Below are 15,226 nucleotides of genomic sequence, written 5' to 3' on the forward strand. Positions count from 1 at the left end.
TATAACGCTGTCCTCGGGAGCCAAAAAATCTTACCGCGTTATAGGTGAAACCGTGTTATATCAAACTTGCTTTGATCCGCTGGAGTGCACATGCCTCCCCCCCCCCCCCGGAGCACTGCTTTGCCGCGTTATATCAGAATTCGTGTTATATTAGGTCTCATAGACTCATAGACTTTAAGGTCAGAAGGGACCATTATGATCATCTAGTCTGACCTCCCGCATGATGCAGGCCACAAAAGCTGACCCTCCCACTCCTGGAATAATTCTCTCCCTTGACTCAGCTGTTGAAGTCCCCAAATCATGATTTGAAGACTTCAAGTTGCAGAGAATCTTCCAGCAAGCGACCCCTGCCCCATGCTGCGGAGGAAGGTGAAAAACCTCCAGGGCCTCTGCCAATCTACCCTGGAGGAAAATTCCTTCCCGACCCCAAATATGGCGATCAGCAGAACCCCGAGCATGCGGGCAAGATTCTCCAGCCAGACCCTCATTGACCATTGTTACCAATTACCAGCGATGGCACGTTATTGACCTATTGACTAAAATCACATTATCCCATCAAACCATCCCCTCCATAAACTTATCAAGCTTAATCTTAAAGCCAGAGAGGTCTTTTGCCCCCACTGTTTCCCTGGGAAGGTTGTTCCAGAACTTCACCCCTCTGATGGTTAGAAACCTTCGTCGCGTTATATCGGGGTAGAGGTGTATTTGTATAATCAATATTTCAGCTTATATGTTGTTAGTGAACCATTTACTTTGACAATTCGCTCAGTAGTTGTGCAATTGGTCACATGTATCAGGTTGTATTGTTTCTGCTTCTTAAATGGACGACAGAACATTCTAAGTAGGATAGTAACCGAATAAATAAGCCCTTCTGTTATTCATTTTCAGATAAAGAATTATTTGTGCTAAAATTCTTTAAAATGGATTTGAAAAGATTGGGCCCAATGATGGAACCCTAACTTGCTTTGGTGAGCACATACTCAATTAGTCTGACTGGTCATCCCAAAGTTATCCCAACATTTGTGAATAATGAACATAATCCCGTGAGTCATAACAAACTGAACAGAACACTTTGTGAAATACTCGTGAATCAGTTATTCCAACTCTCCCACCAGCTCTGCATTACAATTAAAATTCATGTAGGAGGACACCACCAAATTCTGCTTGCTACTAGTGTTACAGTGTTGTGTCTTAGACAGCCGTGACCTTGGAATACAAAAATCATGTTAATGTAAATAACTATCAGCCTTAATTAAACCCATCCATACTTGCTGGCCATCTACATATAAAACTCTGGCTTGCTACCACTCCACAATAGCAGGGGGGGAAAACTCCCAAAGTCCAATGCAATATGCATTAAACCATAGGATGGATTCTTTGGTGCTTCCGTTGTTTCAAAAACATAAAGGAACATAGAAGGAGGTTCTCCCAGACAATACAAGTGATCACACTCTTAGAATAGAGGACCTAGGAAGGGAGAGGTCAAGGCTCCCAAGGGTGTTTCTGAGCCCAGGATACATCATATAGCCCTGAGTTCCTCTTTAAATTCATGTATTGGTAGCACAGCTGTGCCTCAGGGGATAGGGTGATCATACATCCCTTTTTGGCCGGGACAGTCCCTTTTTTAAGCCCTATCCCAGCCCTCCCAACCTTTTTGATAAAACTGGGCATTTGTCCTGTTTGCTCTTGTCAGCTTGATCAATTGGCAAGAGCAAATGGGACAAATTCCCACTTTTGTCAAAAAGTGGGGTGCAGAGGAACATGCCAGGGGGCGAGAGGCAATGCCAGGCCCAACTCCACTCAGGGCAGGGGGTGGGAAGGGCCCCAGGTAACAGACTCTCTTACCAGTTATTGCCTTAACTCTATTCTTGTGGGTGGGAGCGGGGGAGGAGGGGGGGAGGTGTGGTAATTTTAAACTAAGTGAAAACTGACATGCAATTATCAAGGAAATCTGGAAAATGTACTTAATTATATTTTCCCCCATGAAGCTAAATGCTTTAGATTCATTTCAAGGAATATAAAAAGCATTTCCATAGTGCTCTATTTAGATCTTTAACGGGGTCCTTATCTCCCATAGGAGCGGGAATGAATCTGCCATTCATAATATCACCCATCCAAAAACAGGTTTCCTATGTTTACAAAATGAACTTTATTACAAAACCCTAGCAGTGGAGACTCTTTAGTGGGCAATTATTGGGCTTATTACCTATACCTCCTCATTAGGTCAGAAAAAGAAACCATGAATGGTGCCAAGGGTTTGACAGTGAAGATAAACTGAGAAATGACTGTGTGTAACGAATGCAGTTTGCAAAAGGGAGTTTGGAAGGAAACATTCAGGAAACAAGCTCCTGAACTAGGGGAGCCAAGCCTTCCCACTTTATCAAAGAAATTCAGCACATTTGATAGTAGTGGCTAAATGAAATGAACAGTTTATGTTGAACGCTAGAAGGCTTTGAACAGAGTAGCTGGCATTTACTTTGTGTTGCTAATAGTCCAACTAAATCCCTTCAATCCTTTAAAACAATGGCCATTTAGGACTTTAAATGTACACAAGAGACAAGAAATGCCTCATTAATTAAAGGCTTTTTAACATGATGGCAAGCCCCTGTTTTCATTATGCCTCTCCATATTATCTCTCTGCCTACAATGGGCATGTACTGGAATTCATGCTTTGGAAATGTACAATAAGAGGATTAATAGTGCATGGGATTTAAAGTAACTGCATCAGCAGTGTTATTAGTGGAGCCCTTAGACAGCTCTTCAGTTACACTGTTGAGTTCTCAAGTAAGATTTGTGAGGCAACTGGTATTTGGAAAGATGAATTTGTAATTGTCACTCAAAAAGGCAAAGTAATAGATCAGGCTCCAAATTAGGTTCTTATTTGTTCTTCCTGCAAAACTCAATAAAAAAAAGCTACAGCTCTGCCTTTATTCAAATGAAGAGAAACTTGGCTAGTTACCTAAACACATAGAGGGCCTGCGCTGATTGCATTTTATTATGAAGGGTAAATATACAACAGCACTAGGGGAGTTTGACATTATGCAGTGAGGTACAGATTATTGGGAATGGTGGTCAAAGCATATAAAATGCTAACAGTTAATGAACAGCACATGTAAGACTTCTAAAGAAGTCATTAGAAGTTTGCAAAGAAAGTTGTTAACACCTAAACAACATATCAAGTTATCAACAGCTTTGAAGACATTCCCATTTTCTGTCTATATGCATCACTGCAACACACCCACATTCTTCTCAAAGTAACTTCCAAATTATGTGGAATTCAAGGAAGATCACCTTACATCTAAAGATGAGTAAAACCATTCCTGGTATTTTGGAGGGCCCCAGCTTTGCAGCATTTCAAAAGTTCAGGACAATATGGGTGAATTTTAGAGAGTATCAGTTTCCAAGAGAGACAGAAGAGGATCCACCACCCACATGATGCTCCAGATTAACCTGTAGACCAGTGGTCTTGCCCCCCCCCTTCCCCACGACCCCCAGCTGCAGCAGCATCTGCCCCAGTATATGCTCAAAACTTGAACTAAGCCCTGCCCTGATATTAGGAACTGATTTTTGTCTTGGATTCCCCCCACTCTCCATTTGTGAATCTCTCAGCTTCCTGTTTCAGCCAGGGCTAGGAGGAAAGGACAGAAATATCCCAACAGAAGCTATTGTTGCATTATTTCTGGTCAAGCCAAGACCAGAAATTAATGGAAATGGGGTGAGAGATTGTTTTGCTAACATATACAGGTCTGCAGGATACCGCTACATATACATTTGAACTTTTGGATGCTTCCCTGACTCTAATTCAGTGGCCAACCTCTTTGAGGTTTACCCAACACCAATCTGAACTTTAGAACAAGAACAAGACTGAGACTTGGGAGATATTTTTCCTTCTTATTAAAATCTTTGCCATGAGAATTGACTCATGTTTCTCAGCTGTGCTCTCATTCTATAATCATTTTCATGAGGAAACAATTTCTATGCCCAATTGTCTGTAGATGAGAAACTTTGAATAAGTGTATAAATATGGGGAACTATTAAGTGTTAGTGTCAAAATCACCCTAGCATTAAAATAAACATTCATCCCTAGCTTTTCAACCACTACAGTGTTCTTTATTTTATTTGTTCATCAATTCCAATTCCCCTTCTAACTTTACAGAGACTGTAAAAAGGGAATAGCCAACCTATACTGTAAAGGTCAAAGTAATAGCTTGCTTCTATCTATTCTGTGAGAGATGATCATAATACAATTCTGGTACAACATTTTTGTGACAAAGATTGTTTTGATAAGATGAAGTAAGAGTCTTGGGCCAATGATTAGACCAAGAATAGGAAATTCTATTCTTCAACCCTCTGCATTTTTCATCTTTTCTCTAACTTTATCTTTACCTATTAATTTTATGCTAACGATACTCCACTGTGTGTGTGTTTTTTGACAATTTTCATGACTCCAACACTTGACTCTGTCCACATTCTGTCTTCTCTTGACGCTGTCAACATGCAGCCTCAACTCAACTTCCTTCTTCATTGCAGTATAAATAAAAGCCAGACATGGCCTGTGCCCAAAATGTTTAAGTGTTTGTGGTCCTATGAACCAGGAAGTACATATAACGTTTCCCACTGTGTCATAGTATCCCAGGAAGTAAATTGGTAAGCACGCAGGCGCAGTAGTGTCAATTATGTGAACAAATTTGGAAAGCTAGATATTGAAATAGTGGTTAAAAGAGGAAAGATGCCATAAGCACTAAGATGAGACCCCTCTATTTGATGGATTAACATACTATGCGTGAGATAAGGAAGCCCAGAATACAAGAATATAGATATCTAAGATTGCCGTCTAAAGACAAAAAGATACTCCAGATAGTTTGTTGATTGTTTGGATTTAATAAAGTCAAGATTCTGATCTTTGATGTGAATTTGAGAAGCCACACACTGTGGGAAGCCAAATATAAAAAGAAGACAGAATTACTTGTTTCTGAGGCAGGGTTAGAATACTGAGGTGAAAATTGGAAAACTCACCCAGAATAAAAGAGTGACAAGTAGGTAAACAAGACATTTTAAATATTTTTTTTCAAGTGACTCTCTAGAGGCTCAACACAACCTTAGATTAAGACACCCCTAAGCAAACACTTTACAGTAGTGTGCTCAAAACAATATTGAGTATAAATTTTTAAAATGTCAATAAAGCACACTAAGAAATAGCCACTTCTCCACTCTCCAAATGTAACCAGACAGAATTCTGCTAGACTCACCTTACATATAGAATTAAGCCCTCTTTCCATCACAACTAGAATATTAAGTTTGTGATCCTTAACAAATTCATGAATGAGAAGCTATTTATTAATATAGCTCAACAAATGAATCCTCAGGAAATATTCTTGGGTTTTCTCTGACATTCCACACAACCCATACAGGAAGAGCAGGTTGTCCAAGTTATCAGCACACACAGACTAAGGACACGATGCCATGTCCAGACACCGTGTCAAGGTCACAGGCTTGTGTATACAGCATTATACAATGCTATTGTATAGCACTGCAGAGAATCCATTGGTAATACACATTCACTCTATCCTGTATGAAATACACAAAATACTAAAGAGAAGTGGGGTGCTACTGTCTGACATTAGACAGTAGTCTAAAAAGAGTTTTCACATGCTTAAATTCTCATACTTTTTACTTCAGTGTTAGAATTCTCATCACTGGCAACCTTTAAATAACATTTTTTTTTCATGCTCTCACAATTTTTGATCAGAGGAGGACCCTTTCCCTTCATTAAGCTACTGTTTCTGTTTTCAGAATAATTTACATACTATTTAAACTAGGTGGCAGGCATTCTTAGTATTTTTTTTCCTCTGAAAGCTTTAGATCCTGCCTCCAGTTAAGAGCCATTCCATATGCCATTCAAGTTTGTCTAAGTAGACTGGGGACAGAAATTACTTCCTTCTTGGAAGTACATTAAATTATGTGTTTCCAGCACATCATTACAAAGTTTCGTGGCCAAGTGACTGTCACCTGCCTTGATCTGTGCTATTCCTGTTTTATCTGCTACTACCATACCCAGAATTTATTTCTGGAACTGCCAACCTCAAAAGTTGTATGCAGTGTTGTTGTAGCCATGTTGGTCCCAGAATATTAGAGACAGAAGGTGGGTGAGCTTATACCTTTCATCGAACCAACTCATAGACTCATAGACTTTAAGGTCAGAAGGGACCATTATGATCATCTAGTCTGACCTCCCGCATGATGCAGGCCACAAAAGCTGACCCACCCACTCCTGGAATAATTCTCTCCCTTGACTCAGCTGTTGAAGTCCCCAAATCATGATTTAAAGACTTCAAGTCGCAGAGAATCCTCCAGCAAGCGACCCCTGCCCCATGCTGCGGAGGAAGGTGAAAAACCTCCAGGGCCTCTGCCAATCTACCCTGGAGGAAAATTCCTTCCCGACCCCAAATATGGTGATCAGCTGAACCCCAAGCATGCGGGCAAGATTCTCCAGCCAGACCCTCCGGAAAAAGTTCTCTGTAGTAACTTTTAATATCCCATCATTGACCATTGTTACTAATTACCAGCGATGGCACGTGATTGACCTATTGACTAAAATCACGTTATCCCATCAAACCATCCCCTTCATAAATTTATCAAGTTGGTGAGCGAGACAAGCTTCAAAGCCATACACATGCCATGATCTTGTGCATTTGCCACTATCTCTTTAAACTTAAAGTAAGATACTGCTTGGAAAGCAATGCTTCAAGTCAAATCACTTTTGGTGCTTTGTCCTCCTATGCTGCATCTCAGACAGATGTCATTGACACAAGCCCTTTTTTATTCCAAAAAGGACATTAAAAATGTTTTCTCTAAATAAAAGCTTTTTTATCTGTAAGGTAACACCTAATCTTTCCATGAAAAGATAATCTTCCCATCTGTAGAAAAGATGATAAATAGATGTGCCTGCTATTAAAATGTGTCAGGGAAAGATAATAGTATTCATTATGTGAACAGCTTCCTATAGAGTGTGAAAAGGAAAAAGTCAAAGGGTTAAAGCTGCAATTAATGAGACAATATTATTATCCCTATCAAGATTTGCCAGACTTATTCTCAAACCTTCTCACCATCTAAGTCAAATAAAGCAATGGTATTACATCGTAGATGTGCAACATGCTGGAAAGCAGGGTCAGTGACTATATATTAAAACTTGTTAAGAATAGAGTTGGTAAGAACAGAAGACATAGCTACAAGACAAGAAACTACAAAATGGACATAGCATAAAGTGGACAATAGAATTTGTTCAGATGTGTTGACAGAAAGCATATCTCAAAACCTGAGGCTGTTATGGCAGTTCACGCTGCCACCTATTACATCCATCAAAATTAATTATGGGATTAATTAGGCCATTAAACTTCAATGCCTCGTTCACTAAATGTGAACAAGCGGGACAGGTGGCTTGGGAATGAAGCTAGATGAATGAACTTTGGACTTAATGAAAATTAATGTCAGACTTATGGTAAGTGAAATTAGTATCAAGGATGGATGAGCACAGAAGCCATGGAGTAAGTAAACAAATTCAGTTCTCTTGAATTGTCCTTTTAAAGCATTGTCTACACTAGAGAGGCATAGGTAATTAAATTGGTGGGATAGCACCACGGTAGGTGGCAATGATGTAACGTATTCACAGTAACCAAGCTATTTCAAGTGAAGATTGGTTGCAGTTTTGCCCTGTATCTGTATGTCACTGCAGTGGCACTGTGAACTGGGTATTCCTTCCAGGAGCAATTTAGTAAGTACGCTCTTTTCATCCAAGGATGAATTTCAGCCTTTTTTTGATTAAAGCAATTTTATAACCCATGGCTAAAATAATTTACACCTCACTAACTGCAGTACATTATCTATAAAAGAGCCAAACCTACTGTAAATTTTCTTCTATTGGATCCATAATTAATAATTACAAACATTTTGTCAATTTCTGATCTAACATTAGAAAATGTTACTTGGAATGAACACATGAAGTTTAAGTAGAAAAACGTTTTAGATTATTGTAGGCCTGTAAAAATTATACTGTTCAGTGCAACATCCATAAATCCTTTATAGTGATTAGACGAGTAATGAAAGTGCTTCCACAAATGTCCTGAATCCATAAGTGTCAAATGGATGCGAGTCTGGAAAAGCAACTGCTTTTACAGCCCCTCCCAGGAGCACATGGGAAATTATTAACCCCTTATTTTTCAGACCCAGGGGAATGCTTCTGAATCCTGTCACAAATCTCTTGTTTCCCATGCTTTCATGTAAGTCTGTTCTACTCTATCAAAATTTAAAAAAAAAAAAATCTTTCCAATAGAAAGTATCTCATCTGTGTTTCCATTATTCAGTCCAGACTTACAAACACCCCATTAATTTCCATGGCATTTCTCATGCAGGTTAGGATGCTCATATGAATAAAAGTTTGCAGGACAGGGACTTTTGAAGAGCGTACTCACTGCTGGCTTGCCTCGTCATGGCATAGCAGGCTCTCCGCATTTGGCTCTCCCTGCCAACAAACACTTTGAAAGAGAAGACGACGATTAGTGCAGGGCCAAAGTGTTCCTGGCTTGTGGATAAGGGGGAAGAAATAGATGTGATATACCTGGATTTTAGTAAGGCTTTTAACACAGTCCCACATGACATTCTCATAAGCAAACCAGAGAAATGTAGTCTAAATGAAATTACTGTAAGGTGGATGCATAACCAAGTGAAAGACCATACTCAAAGATTGTTGTAAATGGTTCACTGTCAAACTGGGAGGGCATGTCTAGTGGGGTCCCACAGGGGTCAGTGCTGGGTCCAGTACTATTCAATATCTTCATTAGTGAGTTGGATTATGGAACGGAGAGTATGTTTATAAAATTTGCAGGTGACATCAAGCTTTGGAGGACAGGATTAGAATTCAAAATAACCTCTACAAACTGGAGAATTGGTCTGAATTCTACAAGATGAAATTCAAAGATAAGTGAAAGTATTTCACTTATGAAGGAAAAAGTCAAATATACAACTACAAAATGGGGAATAACTGGCTAGGTGGGAGTACTGCTGGAAAGCTGTTGGGGTTTATAGCGGATCACAAATTGAATTTGAGTCAATATGATGCCATTGTGAAAAAGCCTAATGGTCTGGCATGTATTAATGACAGAGTTATATGTAAGACCAGGTTGGTAATTGTCCTGTTCTGCTCAGCACTGGTGAGGCCTCAGCTGGAGAACTGTATATGATTTTAGGCTCCAAACTTTAGGACAGATGTGGACACATTGGAGAGAGAGAACAAAAATTATAAAAGTTTAGAAAACTTGGCATAAGGAAAGGTTAAACAAATAGGCTTGTTTAATCTTCAGCAAAGAAGACTGAGGGGGGACCTCATCAGTCATCAAATATTGTAACAGCTGTTATAAAGAGGATGGTGATCAATTGTTTTCCATGTCCATCGAAAAGAGCAGAAGTAATGGGCTTCATCAGTAGAAAGGGAAATTTAAGTTAGAAACTTTTTCCTAATATATAAACTATAAGGGTATTTAAGTTCTGGAATAGGCTTCCAAGCAGGGGTTGTGAAATCCCCATCATTGCAGGATTTTTAAGAATGGGTTAGACAAATACCTGTCAGGGATGGTCTAAGCTTACTTAGTCCTGCCTCAGCACAGAAGGTTGGACTTGATGACTTCTTGAGGTCCCTTCCAGCCCTGCATTTCTATAATTCTGTGACTCATCCTTCCAGCCAGGTCACTTATAGTCACTCCCCCAGGTAACAGAGTTCACCAGCCTCACACCAAGTCCAATTCCAAACTTACTAGTCCTTTTGCCCCTGGTGTCTTCACACCACCTTTCTGAGTGGGCCTGTAGGAGAACCCAGGCCCTCCCTTTCCACTGGGTTCCAGCCCAGGGAATCTATAATAAGCAAGCAATGTCATCTACACAGACCCATCCTGCTTCTTCGTTGGGCTTCTTCCTACCTTAGCCAGTCTATAGGCTTTTCACACAGCCCCATCCTAGGCCCACTGTATACTTGTATTCTCCTCATACTCCACAGCCTCTCAGGGTTTACCCTACTTTCAGGGCAGGGGCTCCCAATGGCTTCTCTGTTTGCCTCCTGGCCTCTTGCCAGAGATCTCTACTCAGGAGAGGATCCCAAGGCTAACTCTTCCCCTGGGCTTCCTTTTCAACCCTGCAGGACTGCCAAGAGAGGGACTGCAGAGTTCTTTCCCTCCCCTGCACTCTCTCTCTCACCCCACAGCTCCCACTTGACTTCACCCCCTTCTACTCTGGGCTTCTTTTCTTTATAACAACCAGCTGGGACTCATCTTTCATTGGGCAGAGCCCACCCTCCAGGTAAAACCTGGTGGCCTCATTGAATGTTCCAGCTCCAATTAACTATTTCAGTGCCAGTGTGTGATATACACCGCAGCCCAGGGAACTTTGTTTTATTTTTATTTATGTTCATCACAAGCTTTTTTAATGGCTGAGGGACAAAATACCATGAGCACAATTCCCAGATGGTGAAGATATGATAAAAAACAGATATCCTGTTATTTTTGCCCAACAACTGGCTCCCTTCGGCATTAAAAAACATGAGAACTGTAAACACAAATACAGTATCAAGATATACAACTCTATTCAGGTGTTCTTGAATTCCATTAACTTGAACTTTATTGAGGTTCCATGAATAACCTTACTATTCATAACGATAACAAGGCCCCAAGCCTACAACGACATGAGGCAGTATGGTTCCTTCTCTGAGATAATCCTTTAAAGTGTTTCAAATAAGTTATTAAATCCTTTCCATCACATTGTATTTGAAGTTTAAATGGATCTAATACCCACTGTAAAAGCATTTCATTGTTATGCGTCATAGTTTTGGTTTTACTGTTTTGCTCTTTGTGCACTCAGTAATTTCCCAGGAAAAAACATAAGACGTGAGAATTTGTTAAAAGAAACCAAAATTAATATACCCATACCAAAATGTTTTAGGATGATTGTACAGGCTTAGATTTTTCAAAGGATGAAATTAATCCTCTCGTTTTCATAGTCGATCAGACATCATTTGCTTTCTCCCAATATATCTGTCCCTTGCACCTGATAGACCTTTTTGGTCATTAATTTTAGAATTTATCCATAATTATTGCCTTCCTGCAGCAGAAATAAACGAAGTCACACTTGGTTGATTCTTTCTATATCAGTGTGAATTTTCGGATTCTAAAATGTACCACTTGACACTTCTGGAAACCTGGAGCCTGCTGTTTATCCACAGAACAGGTACAGCACAGTAAGAAGCAGTACACGCTTCCCCACATAGCCCTCCATGTTTTCCTAAGCAGAAAGGACCACCATGAGTAAGAGGGGAGCTACGTACTCCTGTGCTGCAGAAGGTTTGAGCAAGCTCGGCAGGATGTGACTGTCACCTTTAGCCTGTGCAGTATTGTTGTAGCCATATTGGCCTCAGGATATTAGAGAGACAAGGTGGGTGAGATCATATCTTTCATTGGACCAATTTCTGTTGGTGAGAGAGAGACACACGCTTTCAAGCCGCACAGAACTCTTCTTCAGGTTTTCTTCAGGGCCTTTAGCCTATCTACTGAGACTGCTAATTAGCAGTAGTACCGGTATGGCAGCACCTAGGATACCTTGTCATGGACCAGTATCCCATCATGCTAGATGCTGTAAAAACACAGAACAAAATGATAGTCCCTGCTCCAAAGCACTTACAGTCCAAGACGAGGGACAACACAGATGGGGGAGTACAAGGAAACAATGAAACAAAACTGGTCAGCATGACAGGTAGGGGTCCCAGCACAACAGCAGCCTAACCACTGTCAAGTTTTTTGTACACATCATGGAGAGTTTTAAGGAGTTTTAAGGAGGATAATGAATTAATTTTGCAGATGTTTAGGTGGCGCTTCTCCCAAGCGTGAGGGGTAGCATGGGAGAAAAAACATGGAAGTGCTTGTTTGATTTAACAAGTGAGCAATGGCGATGGTCTTATTGGCGACAGGAGTCACACTCTTGATACTGAATCAGAGATGACAAGTCAAGTGGTGATAGGTCCTGAAGGGCCTTGTAAGTGAAGACAAGTAGCCTATGTTTGATGCAATAGAGAAGAGGGAGGGATGACATGGTCAAAACAACGGGCTAAGAAAATTATCTTTGCAAGCAGCATTCTGAATGGATACAAGCAGGGCAAGACTACATATGACATGGCCAGAGAAAAGGATGTTGCAGTATCTGAGAATTTGGACAAGAGTTTTAGCTGTTTGGATGGATAGGAAAGGTCATATCTTAGATGTTAATACAGAAAGAATCTGTAAGACTTTAACATAGCCTGGATGTGGGACCTTGGAGAGAGAGTCCAAGTTATAAGATGATACCCAAATTATGGGCCCAGGTGACAAGTAGAATGGTGGTGTTGTCCACAAAGACTAAGAAAGGAGGTAGTGGTACGGGCTTGGGAGGATGGGGGATTCAGAGCTGTGTTTTAGCCATGTTGAGTGTGAACTGATAGCTAGACATCTACAAGGAGATGCCTGAAACAGGCAGGTTTCAATTAGACAAGTGTTCTAACTCAAGCCTGATGATGTCCACTGGGAAATAGACTGAGATCATTAGCTCATTTCATATAGAACACCAAACAGCCACCAGGTGGCAACAACTTTTGGTCAGTACCTGAAGTCAGACTCTCTAACAAAGCCATTGAATTAAGCATTATAGAATCACTTTAATCCCAGATTTTTAAGCACGTATTAGACAAAGCCAGAATAATTGATCCCTTCTCAACACGTGAATCCTAAATCAATTGTGTTTAGTCACATAAGCCTCAATTCAGTAAAGCACCTTAACTTTAAGCACAGGCTTAAGTGATTGCTCTATAAGAATAGGACTTTAGCATGTGCTTAAGTGTTTTGCTGAATTGAGTCAGACATTTCTTAACAATAGAGTCAAAATTCTTACACAAAAACCAATGATACCTACTCGTCAATATTTGGGTATTTATTACACTAAGAAATAAACTGAAAAGTGTAGCACAAAACTGGCCCAAGTCTGTGATTGATAAGCCATGTGTGAAAATGGAACTGCTCATTGAAATGAAGTGAAACTCAGTATGGGCTAGATCAGGGGTCTCAAACACGCGGCCCACGTGCCATATGCGGCCCACGGAGTTATTTACTGCAGCCCGCCAAGCTCCCCGCACCCCCCCGGAGTTATTTCCTGCGGCCACCAAGCTCCCTTCACACACCGCCCCCCAGTGTGCCGCATCCCCTCTCCTCTGCCTATCTCCAGGCGCTTCCTGCCACCAAACAGCTGTTTGGCAGCGCTTAGCGCTTTCCAGGAGGGAGGGGGGAGGAGCGGGAAGCCGCGTGCTCAGGGGAGGAGGCGGAGAAGAGGCGTGGCAGGGGCAGGGATTTGGGGAAGGGCTTCATGGAAGGGGTGGAGTGAGGGCGGGGGCAGGAGTGGGGGGTTGTACCTTTATATGAAAAGGTGTTAGTGATGCAGCCCTCAGGCCAATGTATTAGTCCTCATGTGGCCCTCGTGGTGATTTGAGTTTGAGATCCCTGGGCTAGATTATGCTCATACATGGCCCTGCACAGGTGGGGCGAGATTACAAGCAGACTTTCTCCTTTGTGCCCCGCACAGAAGCCAGGCACAATTCCAGTCCTTGCATAATCCTTGTCTGATCCCTCAACTGAGTTTGTTGCACTTTCTGCACCCATCCAAGATGCTGTTGTATTTGCTTTCTGGGACAAATCCAATACCCACTGAAATCAAAGAAAGGACTCTCACTGACTTCAATAGGCTTTGGATCAGGCCCTCTTAGAGCTAGATCCTACCACCCTTCTTCAAGTTGATTTGTACCATACTCCACTGCCATATGGGAGTAAGGCACTAATCAGTCTAACTAAAATTGGCAAGTTGGCAAAATCTGGCCATTAGTGGGCAAGGATTTGGGGACTCTTGCAACAGTGTGATGCGGTACTCTAATTACCACTAGGATAGTGACACCTCCTGGCTGTTCTGGGGATTAGCTTCACGAGGTTAACACCCCTTCCCGCAGTTGCACGCCATCTCTCTGCCTCTCTCTCTGGGTCTGCAGCCCTTCTCTCGCTTCACAAGCTGCTGCTGCCTGTTTGTGACTCTCAGGTCCAGCCAGGTTTTCCCTTCTGTGGGTAATGTCAAAGTCTCTTCTAGCCAGGCATCTCAGGCAGCCTTCCCAGTCAGTAGCTGATAGGAGAACCCAGGCCCACCATCTACTCTGGATTTGAATTCAGGGACCCTCTATTCAGCAGCCATGGTCTGTTCCTTCCTGAACCTTGCTGCCTTTCCCTGAGCATCTTCCGTACCTTCCAACTCTCAGCACTTCTCTGGGTTTCCCAGCCCAAACTCCCTCCTCCCCCACAGCGAGTAACCATTGGTTACCTGCCTCTGTAGCCCTACACCTTCCTTGTCCCAGAGTGTGACAAACTTTCCCAGCAGCCCTTCCCCCCCTCCTTCCAAATTCCTGCCTTTATAACCCCAGCCCAGCGTGGTCTTCTTCAGCTGGGCTCCCTCATCCCATCAGGGGATTACCCAACCACCAGAGTCCCCCCCACCTGTGGCCCATAGGGTTAACTAGCCTCATTCTCACTCCACATTAACCCTTTCCAGGCAAGTGTGGGGTGAACACCCCATCACAGCCAGCAGTGGCACTAGAAACTCCTTTGGCAAAGGGAAACACCGGGTGCTGAAAGGACTATTATGCTATTGCCACACTAGCCAGCAAAGCTGGGCAGGCACGATTGAAACACATGATGTGTATCCTGTTAAAGGTTGTGGCAATGGTCATTCCCAAAGTGTCCTCAGAGGTGCTGTTCCACACTTTGGGTGCAAATCTACTATACCTAACAAATTGATACTATTGTACAGTCCCTTACTGAATAAGAATAAGAATAAGAAGACGAGCACTTCAATACAATAAGTAAAACTCCGACATCATTGACATTAATTTGCTTCTAACTCAATTTAAATGCAATACCGAACACATGCTTTATGGGAGTGTTTTTGTTTTGTTTTTGTCTTTGCAGTAATAAACCCCTTTGCTTCAACCTTCTGAAGAAAAAATGTTACTACCTTTGCAAATGCACAATTATGGTGGAAATAAAAGAATAGGTCTAACTGCTTTGCAAACTGCTTCAAGCCATGTATTTTGAAAAACTGCTGTTAGAGGCAAGTGCTGCCTTTATCT

At 41.7% G+C, this 15,226-nt stretch overlaps 1 protein-coding gene across 1 annotated transcript in view; it reads left to right on the plus strand.

Moving 5' to 3' along the window:
* TACR3 (tachykinin receptor 3) overlaps window positions 1-15,226 on the plus strand; it is a 70,164-nt gene that overhangs the window by 39,883 nt on the left and 15,055 nt on the right. The gene's annotated exons all lie outside the window — the stretch shown is intronic.

Source organism: Emys orbicularis, chromosome 5 (assembly GCF_028017835.1).
Source record: "Emys orbicularis isolate rEmyOrb1 chromosome 5, rEmyOrb1.hap1, whole genome shotgun sequence".
Taxonomy (NCBI): domain Eukaryota; kingdom Metazoa; phylum Chordata; order Testudines; family Emydidae; genus Emys; species Emys orbicularis.